Source organism: Cetorhinus maximus, chromosome 19 (assembly GCF_964194155.1).
Source record: "Cetorhinus maximus chromosome 19, sCetMax3.hap1.1, whole genome shotgun sequence".
Lineage (NCBI taxonomy): Eukaryota > Metazoa > Chordata > Chondrichthyes > Lamniformes > Cetorhinidae > Cetorhinus > Cetorhinus maximus.
This window is the reverse complement of record NC_135897.1, coordinates 41,180,585-41,196,287: the sequence shown is the minus strand read 5'-3', so window position 1 is coordinate 41,196,287 and position 15,703 is coordinate 41,180,585. Positions and strand designations below refer to the sequence as shown.

The window sequence follows — 15,703 nt, the reverse complement described above, 5'->3', positions numbered from 1 at the left end:
GGACAGACTCCTCCATCATGCCTTGCAGTCTGAGGAGTGCAGTGGACATCCCTTCCTGATGTTCCCAAGCTTGCCTTTGTAGCTCCAGCAACTGTGACGAGTCCAGGGGCTCATCATCTGACTTGGATTCAGCAAATTTCAGGCCCCAGAAGTCCTCCAAGTGCCGGACACCAGGGAAGTCCCTGCCACCGCCTGCTGTGGATCAGACAGTGCGATGTGCTAGGTCCCATCAAAATGTGTGTCTTTGCACTGGTGGAGGGTGTGGGTGAGCGCTGTGACAGGACATCAAGGAGGGTGCCTCCAGATTCCTCTTCAGAGGTTTCTTCAGGACTCGATTAGAGGCCTTGGATCATGGGCTCTGTTGGCTGTTTGGCAGATGTGCCTGCAGAAGCAAGGGGAGATAATTAGTGCATGGCAGTGGCCTGTGAAACAGGGCACATCACTCTCAGCATCGTTGTCTGATGGATGTTCCACTGCTGGATCCTCACTTGGTAGAGCAGCGCCGACCTCACCATCAATACAGGAGCAGTCCAGGTCCTCATTGGCCAACTGGATGGGTCTGTTTACAAAGTGCATGAGGACCTTGATTTCAGGCATTCCTCCACCAGTCTGTGACTTCTCCCTCTTGATCTGTGCCAGCTTGCCCTGCATGAATAGAGGTGGAGAGAGTGTAAGCAGGATGCCTGCCAGGCCAGATGATAAATATGCCTGGCAAATGTAAGTGGTGAGTGATCCCATGGACTGGATGAGGACAATGAAAGTGTTTGCGAGGGAGTGAATGGTGATGTCCCTTGAACCGGCAGTGAGTGAGGGCCCTATGAATGTGTGATGGGTTTGTGAGCGTGTGAGTTGAGAGTGATGAGAAGAGTGACTTACCCTGGCGCAATGGAGGAGATCATTCATCCTCTTGCAGCACTGGGTTGCTGTCCCCTTTTGAAGGGCGCTGGCACTGACCACCACTGCCACCGCCTCCCAAGCCGGGTTAGTGAGGTTGCTGCCCTTCCTGCAGCAATGCAGGGGTAGAGGACATCACGGCGAGCCTCCACTGCATCAAAAAGGTGCTTGAGGGATGCGCCATTAAACCTGGGGGCAGCAGTATTTTTGCCTTTCAGGGCCATGTCTTCTTTGCTGCAGTAGTGGGCTGGAAGCACTGAGAGGTGTGCACATGGCTGGACTTTAAATATGGTGCCTGGCTTAAAGAAGAGACGCGGTGATGGCGTGGCAGGTGAATGAGAAGCCTGCCCACCATGGAAATGGCACGTTTCCCGGGAATGCATAATTAATGCGGTGGGTTTGGGACGATACAGCATGAAAAGCCGCTATTGTAGATGGAGAGTAAAACCTGCGCAATACCGCAGTTAGCGCAAATCTGGGACAATTCTGCCCAGAGACTTTTTAAACACAGAGATTAAAGGTGAACTGAGCATGCAACCAAAAATTGCTACCACAATTTGCATGACTGTACATTTCACATCCTAATCCATTTGAATGGGGACAAAATGTTTGCAAAACCCCCCAAAGATAATGACTTCAGGGGAATGTGAAGGACCCACACCTCATGTCCCATCAGCAAGGCATTAAGGCAATCTCCTGAGGCATTCAACTGTTGGGGATGAACCCTTAAGCCTAATCACTTAGGCAATGGGACCCTGGCTAGGAGAGCTTCCCAGACATGATCCAATCAAGTTACCTTTGGAATACACTGACAATGACCTTATGTGGATGCCCTGGGGAGTTGGAGAGAGGAGATCACATGATAAGCCAACCCTTTGTATGTTTAAGCACCAGTTTCTCTGCAGAACGGAGGTTGAAAAGCTGAGACGCTGAGAGAGAGGACCCAATTGGGGTCTCTCCTGCCTCCATCCCTCTCCAACACACCTTGCAAGCTTCAAACCCTATTTGCTGACTGTGACCATCCAGTGACACCCTACTGCAGAGAGAATAAAATAATTAAAAGAATATAACCCAGCACTACTATCTCCAGAAGAACAACCAAATCAGTTGTCCTTATCTTTAAATCAGAAACATCAAGCCCATCGAATTCCACCTGAATCCAGCTGAGTCACCAAACTACAGACTGTATATTCCCTTTTTTTTATGGACTCTAATTTGACCAACCTATCCTTCTACACTCTGTATCTACATTTGTATGTGTGTTTGAGCTTTGTGTATGTGTGTGTGTGTGTGTACATATGCGTGCGGAAGTCAGAGCATCTTTTATTATTTTACTTAGATTGGTTTAAGTATAAAAAGCTAACCTCTTTCTTTGTTAAACTCAAGAAAAGCTGCCTGATTGATTCTTTAATGATAACAGCCTGTAAACAGTTAAATATTCACTGAATTGGCAAGCATATCCTTTTCAAACAAAAAACCTGGTGTGGTCAAAAGAGGAGGGAAAAGAGGGCAAAAATTTGACCCTTCCTCACCTGATCAGAACAGTGTATTTTGAGTGGAAATTTCTAATCGACAAATAGAGTTCAATGCAAAGCCATGCATTCACATTAGAACAATTAACTAAGAAGATTCATCAGATTTCACAAGTGGAAGAAAGATGAGCAAGGTTAGACATCAATGAAATGGTTACCATTTTACTTAATTTCTTCAAGTCTATAGCCATGAAAATAGTTCAATTCTCAGCCAACATGCCTACAGTATTCAGACTTTGTTGTCACTATGTTCTGCTTTATGTTTTGCTCAACATCACTTCAGAATTAAATTAAATTTCTCTCAAACGATAAAGGTCTTTAAATCCTTAAAGGGTTTAAAAACAAAAAGCTAAAAGCTACTGCGGATGCTGGAAATCCAAAACAAAAACAGAATTACCTGGAAAAACTCAGCAGGTCTGGCAGCATCGGTGGAGAAGAAAAGAGTTGACGTTTCGAGTCCTCATGACCCTTCAACAGAACTGAAGTATAGTTAGGAGAGAGGTGAAATATAAGCTGGTTTAAGGTGGGGGGCGGGGGGAGAGAGAAGTTGAGGGTGGGGTGGTTGTGGGGACAAGCAAGCAGTGATAGGAGCAGATAATCAAAAGATGTCACAGACAAAAGGATCAAAGAGGTGTTGAAGGTGGTGATATTATCTAAGAAAAGTGCTAATTAAGAATGGATGGCAGGATACTCAAGGTACAGCTCTAGTGGGGGTGGGGTGGAAAGACTAACAAGGTATTAGTTGTAGATTAAAAATAATGGAAATAGGTGGGAAAAGAAGAACCTATATAAAAAAAATTTTTTAAAACTGGGGAGGGGGAAGAAACGGGATGGGGATGGGGGGAGGGGGAGTTTAAGATCTAAAGTTGTTGAATTCAATATTCAGCCCGTAAGGCTGTAAAGTGCCTAGTTGGAAGATGAGGTGCCTTTCCTCCAGTTTGCGTTGGGCTTCACTGGAACAATGCAGCAAGCCAAGGACAGACATGTGGGCAAGAGAGCAGGGTGGAGTGTTAAAATGGCAAGCGACAGGGAGGTTTGGGTCTATCTTGCAGACAGACCGCAGGTGTTCTGCAAAGCGGTCGCCCAGTTTGCGTTTGGTCTCTCCAATGTAGAGGAGACCGCATTGGGAGCAACGAATGCAGTAGACTAAGTTAGGGGAAATGCAAGTGAAATGCTGCTTCACTTGAAAGGAGTGTTTGGGCCCTTGGACGGTGAGGAGAGAGGAAGTGAAGGGGCAGGTGTTGCATCTTCTGCGTGGGCATGGGGAGGTGCCATAGGTGGGGGTTCAGGAGTAGGGAGTGATGGAGGAGTGGACCAGGGTGTCCCGGAGGGAACGATCCCTACGGAATGCCGCCAGGGGGGGTGAAGGGAAGATGTGTTTGGTGGTGGCATCATGCTGGAGTTGGCGGAAATGGCGGAGGATGATCCTTTGAATGCGGAGGCTGGTGGGGTGATAAGTGAGGACAAGGGGGACCCTATCATGTTTCTGGGAGGGAGGAGAAGGCGTGAGGGCGGATGCGCGGGATATGGGCCGGACACGGTTGAGGGCCCTGTCAACGACCGTGGGTGGAAAACCTCGGTTAAGGAAGAAGGAGGACATGTCAGAGGAGCTGTTTTTGAAGGTAGCGTCATCAGAACAGATGCGACGGAGGCGAAGGAACTGAGAGAATGGGATGGAGTCCTTACAGGAAGCGGGGTGTGAGCTGTAGTCGAGGTAGCTGTGGGAGTCGGTAGGCTTGTAATGGATATTGGTGGACAGCCTATCAACAGAAATTGAGACAGAGAGGTCAAGGAAGGGAAGAGAAGTGTCAGAGATGGACCATGTGAAAATGATGGAGGGGTGGAGATTGGAAGCAAAATTAATAAATTTTTCCAGGTCCCGACGAGAGCATGAAGCAGCACCGAAGTAATCATCGATGTACCGGAGAAAGAGTTGTGGGAGGGGGCCGGAGTAGGACTGGAACAAGGAATGTTCCACATACCCCATAAAGACACAGGCATAGCTGGGGCCCATGCGGGTACCCATAGCCACACCTTTTATTTGGAGGAAGTGAGAGGAGTTAAAGGAGAAATTGTTCAGTGTGAGAACAAGTTCAGCCAGACGGAGGAGAGTAGTGGTGGATGGGGATTGTTCAGGCCTCTGTTCAAGGAAGAAGCTTGCTTCCTTGAGAAGTTCTTCATTGTGAATGTTAAGTACATAAGGGGAGTCGTTCTGAAATGTCTTTATTTAATCGAAGAGAGGGGTTTAGCCACTTTATCCCTTTACACAATTTGGAATAGTGTGCAGTGTTCACAGTAATACACAACAGAAATATGTTTAAATAAGAATTTAAATGTTAATTTTGATATTGCCTCCATTACATGTCCCAAAGAAAAAGACAATAGCAGAGAATATTCCAAATTTCTGCCAATCTCCTGGTGGAAGGTCAATGGAAACTCGGATCAGTGGGAAATCACTTCCCCCAACCTCCTGACCAATAGTAATTTCAGGCAGTTATGTGCTGTGACAAGTACCACCATGTGTATAAATACAAATGGCAAAATTAGAGCCTTGCCCTTTGTAAAAGTTGCAGAATTAACAAGTGAATTCTGTTGAATGCTTTAAAAATGGTATTGTCAGAAGGAAGCAAATATCCAGTAGGGTTCATAAGCTAAGACTTCCCTCGTTATGTGACAGGAACTAGAGGATTGTACTGTAAGTGTAATTCACTTGCAATTAATACTGCATTATCAAATACATCCAATATGTTACTGTTTATTTTATAAACTGAATTTATAGTTAGTTATACATCGGCCAAAAAAGGTATGATGCCCAAATGCTTTAATAGATTGCTCATGTGTCACTAGACCAACATTACAAAGTAAATTTAATTTCTTAAACCAACAAATATGAAGTGGTTCCATGCAGTTCAGGACCAGCAAAGCCATACAGTCAACAGAACTGAATGAAAATCAGTAAATTGTTTCTTGAAAGAAAGCACAGAGAATGCATGAAAATAAAGATTGTTCATCTGAATATGGGTGCTTATAAAATAATTATGAGGTAGCACAGCACTTTTTAGTCAAGAAGAGATGTGTTGCTATCATGTTTACACGATAATCATAAAAAAGAGTCAAAAAGCAGATTAAAAAACTTCTGTTCTCACCACAAAATCCTGCCTTGTGTCTGTCCCCTTTTCAATTGGTACTTACGACTGGTACCTTAAGATTTTACACCTCACAAGTTCATGGGGGTGAAATTACTTTGATGCTACCACAAAATGGGCGAAAACAAATCAGCCCATTTTACACCCCATCCAAAAGGAAAATTGGGTGGGGTGTGAGACAGGCTGCCAATTCGTTATTTTGTGCTCCAGCCAAGGAGCAATTTCACACCCAACTTAGCTCATTTTTGATCCCAACAGAGTTTTCTTCAAAGTTGTGCATTTAACTCTGGCAGCTAAGCATTGTATTTCAAATTCCAGCCTAACTTAATGCTCATAAGTCAACATTGAGAATGTTCTGCCAGCTCTTAGCATAACTGTTTCTTGTCAGAGCATACCATCTCATGGAGAAAGGGAAGCAGACTTTTACTTCTTAGAGAATACCACCCCACGCCATGAGTGGAGCAAAGATTCATTACTCACTTCCTCCACCTCACCCCCAGAAACTCTAGACAGCCAAGCAAAGAATGGGATCCAGCCTGTATGCATTGTCTCAGATGAAATGAATGCTATCAGCTCAGTGTACTTCCCTCAGTCCAGAAAGATTTGCTGTCAAATGCTGTGTTACCAAGGTGCAACACCTAAGTATAGAGGGCATTGGATAGATATGATTTAAAGAAAACAAGTTGATTTTATACAATTTTCCATCATTTCCAGGCTGCGGGGTACATATTACACAGGGCATTCTTTTATCCTCCTTTTTCTGAGTTTCCTTGTTTATCTCTCTTCTCCAGGAACAAGCCATCCTGTGCTATTGTTCTACAAGTGGGAACAGCACCTGATTAGATATCCCTCATGTTAAACTTAGGCAATGGATGGCATAGGGTTATACTGTCATCACTGTCAAGATTGATCACGTCTTTACACGGTTTCCAGATAAAAGCTCATCCAACAAGGCTCACTATTTAACAATCAAGAGAGAGAATTCTGGTGGATTATTTTTCTTCTTGTTATCCCAGAGACTGATTCTATCTGTAACTCTTTTCCTCTCCTGCCTTGCCCCCTCCAACTACCAGAGTTACTATCATCGTACTCAGCACTGGTCAGGAATAAAACAAATGTGTCTTCTTGGGTCTTCATGGGTCAGTGCCATTCCAAATAATGCTTTTACACAAACCCATCAGAGAGGCATATTGAGGCTTTCAGAGTAATAGCAGCTCTATCTGAATAAAATATGATGGAGATAAATATAAACTCACTTTGTAATAGCAAATGGCCAGTTGAAGGAAAAATTGCATTTGTTTAAATGTAGCTTTAAAGCCTTGGTTATGCCCACATCAATAAAACAATAAAGATGGAGAGGGACTTGGAGAATTAGATGATGAGAAAATGGGCCTTATATTGAAGTCAGTCCAATAGCTTATGAAACTATTGCATTTTTAATTACTGTCAAATTTCTAAGCCTAGAAAACTAAAGTGCTTGCCAGTGCTTTCAATTTAAATTCTGTTCTTTTGAAGTGTATTGGTTGTGCTGATGCAGGAAATTTCTCCTCCTGCTCTGCTGCTGTAACTTTGCTGATGTGCCGTGGAAACTCCATTTTGTGCATGCATGTGGGGTTTTCTCTGCATACCTGACAATTGTGGCTGTGGAGTGTGAGCAGCCGTGAGGAAATTGACCCTAAGTTTGCTTTTTAGTAGAAAAGCAATGACGGTGAATGAGACACACATTATACAACTTGATATCAATACATAATCATTCTTCTTTATTTCCTGGTTGGTTACTCAACAACCAAGCAGAGGTGACTGAAAGGAGTTTTAATGCCCTGACTTTGTGAGGCTGGCACAGAGCCTTAAAACCAATTATAATATTAACAGAGGAACAGAGAATTTTGCAGTAATGGCTGTTGATTATTGTTTTAAAACTTGCTGACTCAATTGTTCATCCTGTTATGCATAAGTTATTATGCTTCAAAACTGGAAGGGCACTCATTGTTGTGGTTCCTAATAATAGCACTGCTGTAATCCAGATAAACTTGAAAATACATGTTCAATAATTGTAAGTAATTCTGAGAAATGATTTCAAGGATGCTGTTTAACGCTAGGGTTCAGACTTCCAGGTAAATGACAAAACCCAAAATACTGGTTACCACCAAGCTTAAAATAAAAGGAAAGATACCAAGGTGTGATTGAAAAATATGTGTGGTTATAGATGGAAGGGAAAATTAAGGATCATAGGGAGATTCACAATTTTGAGGTCCTGGGAAAGATTAGATTAGAATAAAGACATTTCAACACTGCAGGAGTGTAAGGAGAAGAAGAGTCAGTAGAATGACTTATTTGCAGTTTAAAATATTGTTATTAATACAGCTGATACCGTCTGAATCATCTGATTCGATATTGACAGTGGTAATTAATATCCTGTATGCATTATTCTCTATATTGACAATGAGTGGCTGAATAACTAAAGGAACTTATATCTAGAATCCAGGGTCCAGAATATCCCATTTACCCCCATCCACATTTTCACACCACATCCAACTGCCCTAGGCTGCTTTTATTGTTATGGTGGCATGTTTCCAAAGCAGCTGAAATGCATTCTGTTTTAATACTGTGTTAGTTTGAAGCCTGTTAGAAAGTGATTACACAATATATGTGTAAAATTATATCAGTATTTGCAATTTAATAACTTCTCACCTTGAGCTGAAAGTTGCAGCTACTATTTTATCTGTAAATATATAAATTCACTATCAAATGAACTGTTCCATACATTCCTCCACTCTCTAAGAACTGGTTTGCCAAGTTTAAACAAAATCTTTTTCAAGTATGCAGACAAAGTTATAATGTACTTAGAAAGTAATTTTAGAAAATAGGTACCCAAAACACTAATAGTGGCAGGAGTGCCATCTAATGGTCTACATGAGAGCTGGCAATTGTCTGAGTCGGTCAGTTGAGTACTGTAACCTGGAAAGTTGCATAGGTTTTAGATATCTACACTGAACCTAAAGAAAACATTCAAATAACAATTTTATTTAAAGATGCACAAAGGAGATGTAGTTAACAATATTAGTGAGTGATCCAACTTTCAACCAAAGATAAAAGCTGATAAATTGCAACCCATTGTAACTTCACAAATGTGTGTTGCATAATTACTTTAAGAAACGTCACTAGGAACAATTTTCACTACCGTTCTTGAACAATTCATGACCTTGCACTTTTTTGTGAAAAGATAACCTAAACCTAAACCTAAAACAAACTGGAATGTGTTACTTTTTTAAAATTTAAGCTGCTGCACTGGGGGCATTTGTGTTTCAAACTCCTGTCCGAAATGGTGTCGATATTAACCCCCTACCGCCCGCCCCACAACGGAAAAGAGATGGTCTGGGAGGGGAGGGGGCAACATCTCAAAATCACGAAGCGCGGCTCTGACCTCTCCACTGCCTGCTTGTGCCAATTTCATGGAGGTGAGTGCGAGTCCTACAGAGCATTTGAGATCCTGAGTTAAATTTCCGAGCTGCAGGCTGGGTTTCCCAGTGTTCAGAACCCAGCAGCAACATGGTGACGAGAGATGCTGCCTCGTAAGTGCTTTTAGAGCACACTTTGTGGTCCAGGACAAGCCGCATGCTCCTCCCGGCTCAGCAAACAACTCTACTGCCAATACACCCACTCCTGTCCTGGAACAACCCCCTCCTCCCTTCACCGAATTGTCGGGCTCCAAACTCCCGAGCCCTTGACAACCGAACATGACCTCTCCTCATTGCTGGGAACCATCCCACTGGTCCCGGGCGGAGGTTTTCTCCCGCAGGCTTTCCCCTGTCCGCAGTTACCAGGCAGCCTGTTAATCCGGCTGGCTGCGGTGCAGAAATGGGCATTTCCAAAAGATGCTGATGTCCTCCTATTAAAATTGTTGTGACCTCTGCGTCCCTGGGATTTTTTTGGTCTCCGCCCCCACTACTTTCATTTTTAGGTTTATGTTTATAAATTATCATCAGCGGGACTCACATTCACCACAACCTCCTTCTCACCTCGAGCCTTGCATTTTCTTACTCCCACCAGCTGGCAGGAATCCAAACCTGTTCCCTCGGCTTATCTCATTGCGTTGTTTCGCTCCTGGCCTGTGCCCCAACTGAAATGGGAGACGTTTCTATAAGGATTGCCATTAAATTGAATTTTACAACAAACTTGAGACATATAAACATTAGAGAGGAGCTGGAATCGGATTACTAGTGGCAAATAGTTTTCTAGTGCTGGAGGGGGAGGGCAAGCACTAAGGAAAAATCCTGACAGGTTTATTGTAATATTAAATTCAATCTAACACGATTCTTGCTTTAAATCTCTCACTTGTATCCTTGCTAACTTCCTGGCTTTGCAATAATCCTAATATTTAGTTAATTTGATATGGGAATTTATATGGAAAATTCTACATTTATTTTCACACAAGTGAGATATGAATAATAATGACTAAAGCAAATTTAATGTATTTTTCCTATACGCTCTGGTGTCATGTAACCCCAGTTTTATTCACACCTGGCCACTGTGCCGCCACCCCCCATCATCCCCCCTCCCCCGGCCACACGCACACACACACACTACCTTTCATACGAGATATGGGATACACTGGCTTAAAGTAAGAGGTATCAATCAGCTATCAAAGTTTCACAGACAGCTGGCTCACGTGCAGAGTCTTTGCGGTGAATAACCTGGAGAGGTCTAGAGTCACTAAAATCCCATCAGTCTATATAAGCAAAATCCTGCCGCCAACTAATTTCACACTTTTGGAAAAGAAGTCGCTTATTAGGAATGGTAGGTTAGGTGTCACACATGTGAAATAAACCATTTTAATACTGTGCCAAGTCAAGCTTCCAACAATTTCTCACAACACAATGCAGGAAACAAAATGAGTGGGCAGCGTGAAGTTGGCATGCTTGCAATCAACAGGCGCATGTTACTCACGAATCAAGATCCCCGTGTCCATTTTCAGGAGCTATCAAATTTAGCTATCCAAGTACAATACACTACACTTAATTTGAACACTTTCCTGAGTGTTTATTTGTATTTCATTTCTGTAAACAGGAGACCAGCAAAAGCTGAGATTGGCGAACAGGGTATGAAAGTTTCGGTCCTGGACGGCATTAGCTATTGCTAATTTGTCAATGGGATTTCAACCTCTTACTCTGCCACAGCTTTGTCATCCTGGTCATCAAATTGCATGCTCAGATCTCTTTTCAGGCGAGCATTGTGGAAAATGTGGCAGACACCAATGATTATGGAGGCTGAGAGGGACCTTGTACCGTCAGACAGTACTTGGTCTATCCAGGTATCATGGATATGTTCAGGAGCTTCTGTTCATCTGCACATAGGTGTCATTAACATGGCTGAATGACAAGACTTGGCCTCTTCTGCCTGGTGCCAGTCATGTAGTCTTAACTCCCTTTCAAATTAGGGAGACACAGATAATTGTTTTAAAATGAAGTCATCATGCCAGCTTCCAAGGAAACATTGGCTTGCATGGCTCTGTGCTGCTAACATATACCATGTCCATACCAAAATACTGGGTCATATAAGATTCAGAATCACTCACAGTGGATCAATTGGCAAGAGCAAAATACTCTGAAAATCTAAAATAAAATGCTGGAAATACTGGAAATACTCAGCAGGTGTGGCAGCATCTGTGGAGAGAGAAATAGAGTTAACAGCTGAGATTTAATGTGGGCATTGGGAGTTTCACCCACCTGTTGGGGAACTGCTATTTAATCAGGGTCGTACCTGGGCAGCATCAGGCCTCCCATCTGATTAAGCCACCAATAGGGCGGATATCCTACCCCAAGGAGTCCCTATCAGAGGCCAGCAGCTCTCCAATACCAGCAGCACCAATGGGTGCAGTGGCCATTGCTGGTACTAGTGTGGAGCCAATGTATCACCAGATGGAAGTGAGTGTGGTAGTTTGACAGTAGTTTGAATGAGATATGGAAGGGTTATATGGCTTCCAGACTGCCTGAACCTATGAATTCAGAGACTTGAAGGGGGGAGATAGGATGGTAATAACAATGTAAATACATTTGGTAACTAGAATAACTTGAAATACATTGGATAAAGACTTAGAAGAGGAGAGGAGGTGTAGTATAAGGGTCTGGCACATCTAGGGTCAACGTGGGACTGAGTACAGTACTGGCCATACAGCGATGTAAGAGAACACATGACCTGCACCTAGGGGTCAGTCTAGTGTTGGACAGAGTTGTGTGCACCAGCAAGCATGGAGACAACTCCTAACTTGAGCCCTTTACTATGTAAATGTACATAGTTCTTGTAGTTAACAAATACATTCGGTTAACCTACTTAATACTACATAGACTTCATTAAGACCTACCAAATGGTATCCAACACCCTACAACAGAAGGCAGGAGAGATTAAAAGACAAAAGAGATGATGGTGCAAAGCAAAGTGAGATGGTAATGGGATAAGCAAAGAAACAAAACATGTGTCCAAAAGATGTGTGAATGGGGTAGCAGAATCATCACCAACAGCTGCCGTCCAAAAATAAAAATACAGTACACAAAAAAAACAAAATCAGGAAAGTAAAAGAAAAAATGGAGGCAACAGTTAGGATCTGAAATTGTAATTCAGATTACAGATTGTTAATTCCAGAAGGCTGTAAAGTGCTTAATCAACAAATCTAATGTTGTTCTTCAAGGTTCCTTGAGTTTCCTTGGAACACTGCAGTAGGCTGTGGACAGAGGGGTCAGAGTGGGATTGGGGAGGAGAATTAAAATGACAGATGCCTGATCCAAACACCAATATGATTGTAGGAAATTGCCACCTGGGGTCTGAGAAAGCCAGTGGTCCTGTAGAAATCTATTGCCCTTTCATGTTGCTGCCGTTGATCAGCAGTGAAAGTGATGAGGTCATTGGCCCTCTGTATAATGCAACAGTGGCTTCTTAGATACATCTGTTGGCAAGTAATTGCCTGATGTTTCCAATACTTATGTGAGAGGAGCTTAAAACATAAAACATTTTAGTCACGCTGACTTTGATGACAGCTGTCTGTGCCAGTGGATGTTCAGTGCTATGTAGAGGGATGTCTGAAGGCTCAACACTGCATATGTTTCCTTGTTAAGTCTCAGCCTCTTAAGCATATCTCTGTTGTCATCACCAGGTAAATTGAAAGATCCATTATGTTATGAAACACCAGGATTTAACACACGTGTCACCTGACATCACAGGTAGCCCTTTTCTGCTCTTGCTGGCTCTCTTCTACCAAATTCTTATGGATCACTAGCTTGTGCTCTGTGAAGGCCTAAAGAACCCCAAACTACTCCAAGGGTAAGTAATTGATCCTAGAGTACTTTCTGAAGCACTAGAAGGGATCCCTAGGGAGCATTAATTTTCATTTTGATCTGGGAAGAGTCAGGGTTGGTGATTGAAGAAGAAACGATGTCAACATTCACCATTAGGTTGCATAGCTGGATGATGAAAAAGAGGATAAATGGATATGTTGCCTGATGCCAAAAGTATATTGTCACTGCCTTAGTGTTTGCTGCAGCAGAGCAGTAAACCTTACAAATGTATCAGACAACTGCAATAGCACAGGGAGCTTTGTACAAAAAAAGTGAACACTTTTGTAGTCCTCATGCAGGCCCCTTGGTGTATTTTTATCCAGTCACTAATATGAGTGAAATCAATGGGCAGAATTTTTGGGCCCCACCATAATCAGGAACAGAGGCGTAAGGCACCTGAAAATACCGGTGCCAGCTTGTGTGCTGGTTTCCTGACACCATTACCAATGCTGGTCATTTTAGGGGAGGTGGATTCAGGGCCTGGCACGGCCATCTGCCCCCATGAGTCATGTTCGTGTTAAGTTAAGGAGGCTGATTGAGATTTTCCTGACGTGACGGGGTCTGTTCAACTGCTTGGAGCAGGCACCCAATGGCAGGCTAGGGTGCTAATGCTCCAAGCAGGTACAGAGGCTTCTCCCTGTCTGCCTGGGTGGGGGGCCCTGTAGTGAGATTCGCTGACAATTGCACAATGTTCAGCACCATTCAGGATTCCTCAGATACTTAAGCAGTCTGTACTCATATACAGCAAGACCTGGACAGCATTCAAGCTTGGGCTGATAAGTTGCAAATAACATTCGCACCACACAAGTGCCAGGAAATGACCGTCTCCAACAAGAGAGAATCTTACCATCTCCCCTTGACATTTAATGGCATTACCATCGCTGAATCCCCCACTATCAACATCCTCGGGGTTACCACTGACCAGAAGCTGTACTGGACCAGCCATATAAGTACTGTGGCTACAAGAGAAGGTCAGAGACTGGGAATTCTGCAGAGAGTACCTCCTGATTCCCCAAAGCCTGTCCACAAGGCACAAGTCAGGAATGTGACAGAATACTGCCCACTTGCCTGGATGAGTGCAGCTCCAACTCCAAGAAGTTTGACACCATCCAAGACAAAGCAGCCTGCTTGATTGGCACCCCATCCACCACCTTCATCATCCACTCCCTCCACCACCGATGCACAGTGGCAGCAGTGTGTACCATGTACAAGATGCACTGCAGCAACTCACCAAGGCTCCTTAGATGGCACCTTCCAAACTCACGACCTCTAACACCTAGAAGGACAAAGGCAGCAGATGCATGGGAACACCACCACCTGCAAGTTCCCCTCCAAGCCACACTGACTTGGAACTATATTGTTGTCCCTTCACTGTCACTGGGTCAAAATCCTGGAACTCCCTCCCTAACTGCACTGTGGGTGCACCTACACCACATGGTCTGCAGCAGTCCAAGAAGGCAACTCACCTTCTCAAGGGCAATTAGGAATGGGCAATAAAAATGCTGGGCTAGCCAGCGAAGCCCACGTCCCATTAAATAGAATAGATAAAATAAGATAAATCCCTGCTTACCTTTTTGACAAAATTGTTGAGAGGGCATATTTTTGTTTGAGTGCATGTTCAAGCCTTTACCACAGCCAGCTATTTCTCTGAAACTGGAAGGCCTCTGATTGGCTCTCCAGCTTCGAGAGTCTGCCCACTGCCCTTAATGCCAATTAAGAGGGTGCCATAGTCAAAATGTCAAAGAGCAACTGCTTCCCCTGGGGTGTGTTCAGGACCCACCCGGATCCTCCATAGTGAAAATTCAGCCTAATGTTTTATACTCATACTATTTTTTCCTTCACATTGACGACTTAAGGGGAGATCTTAGGCTTTGAAGATCATCAACCATTCCTTACAAATCTTTGATTTGCCTCATGCTTGCCCCTACCACTTCCATAATGCTAAATTTCAAGCTTTCTGTGCTATCGCTAATCTGGACAGTGACAAATTATTGATACAAAGTTTGCGCAACAGGACAAGAAGCAGATGCAATTCCATGCTGCTGCAAAGTCGATAAAATCTAGTCCAAGAGGTCAAGGAGCAAGTCACTTATGCAGGTGATAGAGCATGGAATGATCTGAGACGTCATGGATGTAAAAAGAGAAAGAAAGAAAGAATCAATTTAAAATGGGCACACTTTTCATTTGAGAAAGGTCAATATCCAACATGCCCCGCAAAATGTGTGGGAGTTTTTCTCAAATCTATTAGAGTATAAAAGAGGCTATTCAGTAACTTTTTGATTAAACTCAAAAGTACTATTCATTCCAGAGAGATAAAAAGTGTTGTAATTATGGTGGAGCCTACTGGAACTCATCTAATAACAATAGAAAGTGCCTTTTTATCAAGGATATTTACCTGTGATTGAGCATGGTCTTGGCCTCCTTAATTCTATGATGGTGCATTAGGCTTAAAACCATAGAAATCATAGCCCAGGTTAACAATAAAATTGTTACAGATTATAATTAGTTTGTCCTGCAAGTCAATTCAAAGACAAGCATCTTTTGGACTCTGCTCAATATTTACATTGATTGATGGTTTTCTTTTAAATTTGACAGCTTTTTAAAAAGAAATCTGTTTGATTGGTTATTTTTTGAATGTGTTTGTCAACCGGTCTTGTTCAAATCAACAAGTCTTTCTGCAATGTTGAATGAGTTGGACCAGATACCAGATGTTGGGTAAAGGAAATGAAGCAACTACATGCAAAAATCACTGATATCATATATAGAACACAGCTGTGAGCTACTTGTTATTTTCTTTGACACA

The 15,703-nt window shown here is 43.1% G+C and overlaps 1 long non-coding RNA gene across 1 annotated transcript in view; it reads right to left on the bottom strand.

Annotated features, from left to right (window-relative positions):
- Nucleotides 1–9,674, bottom strand: part of LOC144694179 (uncharacterized) — a 28,347-nt gene extending 18,673 nt beyond the window's left edge. Inside the window, exon 1 of the long non-coding RNA XR_013579669.1 lies at nt 9,575–9,674. This is a non-coding gene — a long non-coding RNA (uncharacterized LOC144694179). The remainder of the gene's footprint in view (nt 1–9,574) is intronic.
- Nucleotides 9,675–15,703: the final 6,029 nt, after the last annotated feature.